Here is a 1,879-nt window from a genome sequence, read left to right on the forward strand (position 1 = left end):
AAAAAAAGTAACAAATAAGAAAGGATCGTCGGCTTGGGGGTACGCCCGTTTCCGTTTCAACTTGTCTCGCGAGGGTGGTTTCGGGGCCAGCAGGAGAGCTCGTCGGGGTAGCAGGCCCTGCAGCCGTGGTCACCGCCAAACCCCCACAACTCGAGCAAGTGAAAAAAAAAAGTAACAAATAAGAAAGGATCGTCGGCTTGGGGGTACGCCCGTTTCCGTTTCAACTTGTCTCGCGAGGGTGGTTTCGGGGCCAGCAGGAGAGCTCGTCGGGGTAGCAGGCCCTGCAGCCGTGGTCACCGCCAAACCCCCACAACTCGAGCAAGTGAAAAAAAAAAGTAACAAATAAGAAAGGATCTCTGTCGGCTTGGGGGTACGCCCGTTTCCGTTTCAACTTGTCTCGCGAGGGTGGTTTCGGGGCCAGCAGGAGAGCTCGTCGGGGTAGCAGGCCCTGCAGCCGTGGTCACCGCCAAATCGCCACAACTCGAGCAAGTGAAAAAAAAAGTAACAAATAAGAAAGGATCGTCGGCTTGGGGGTACGCCCGTTTCCGTTTCAACTTGTCTCGCGAGGGTGGTTTCGGGGCCAGCAGGAGAGCTCGTCGGGGTAGCAGGCCCTGCAGCCGTGGTCACCGCCAAACCCCCCACAACTGTTGGGCGCCTACCTGCGCGGGGCAGGAGGACACTTTCCGATTTCAAATCTCCGTTTGCCGAGTCCACCCCGAACGCACGCGGGCGGGCGGGTTCGCATCACCCTTCGTCACAAGGGGCGAAGCCCGTTCCACCGTCTCGTCAGTAGTGCCGACCGGTCTGTGATCGACGAGGGGAGCCACACCAGGTCCGGCCCTGCTGCTTGGCGGCACCGCGTCGTCGGGAGCTCGCGACAGACGGAGGGTTTCGGTGTACTCTCCAGCCACGGGAAACGAAGCCGGTGATGCAGGCGCCGGTCTTTCGCTCCCAAATCGGCTGGGTTTACATCGTTGCTATCTAGTCACGCTCCCTTCAAACCCGACGGGGTACCTATTCCCCTCACCCGTCTGTGCGTATACAGCCTCTTTGCACTTGCGGGATGGGGGTGGTGGTTTAAAGACTCTCGAGTTGCCGCCCGTCGGTCTCCGAGCTCCGTGCAGTAGTGATCCCCAGCGAACTGCCAGCAGGGCGAACGAGCGATCCCGCTCTCGGTCGGGGCGCCTGGCGTCGATCGGTGGTCGGTGGCTTGCGGGCAAGCTGCGCTGTGAGTGTGGGAACGAGTATGACGAGCCGTTGCCGCGACTCCCAGTCCACCTCGGCGGTGGCTGGGCCGGGCGGGCGTCTGCTCGGGCGAGTGCCGCCCCCGCCTCCTCGCAGGAAGTCCGCTCGCCGACACGCCGCCACGTGCACGCGTCAGTGACGCTGCCGAACCGATGGCCGGTGCCCGTTCCCGCCTCTGCTTTTCCTAGGGCAAAGCTGCTGCACGCCTCGTGATACTAGGCGGGCGACATGGTGGCGGTGATCCTGCCTCCGTCGCTGCGGTGCGTTGGGGCACGCATCGCCTCTTGGGCGCCCTGTCCTCCTCCCCCCAATAGACGTATGTTTCTGCGGGCCGCACCAGGATGGTGCTCCCCATCGCTTCACGCCACCCTGCTCCGCCCGCACGCCGGCGTGCAGGTGGCTGTAGCTCAAGGTGGGGAGCGTATGTGCGGTCCGGGTCGCTTTCCTCTGGCGAGGGAGAGACCTAAAACAAACTCAGACAACTCTTGACGGTGGATCACTCGGCTCGTGCGTCGATGACGAACGCAGCTAGCTGCGAGAATTAATGTGAATTGCAGGACACATTGATCATCGACACTTTGAACGCACTTTGCGGCCCCGGGTTCTTCCCGGGGCCACGCCTGTCTGAGGGTCG

At 62.0% G+C, this 1,879-nt stretch overlaps 1 non-coding gene across 1 annotated transcript; it reads left to right on the forward strand.

The window, feature by feature from the left end:
• Nucleotides 1-1,725: 1,725 nt before the first annotated feature.
• On the forward strand, nucleotides 1,726-1,879 carry LOC140474129 (5.8S ribosomal RNA). Its single transcript, XR_011958847.1, has one exon. It is a non-coding gene; the product is annotated as a 5.8S ribosomal RNA (ribosomal RNA).

The sequence above is a fragment of the Chiloscyllium punctatum genome, unplaced genomic scaffold (assembly GCF_047496795.1).
Source record: "Chiloscyllium punctatum isolate Juve2018m unplaced genomic scaffold, sChiPun1.3 scaffold_854, whole genome shotgun sequence".
In the NCBI taxonomy this organism is placed as follows: Eukaryota; Metazoa; Chordata; class Chondrichthyes; order Orectolobiformes; family Hemiscylliidae; genus Chiloscyllium; species Chiloscyllium punctatum.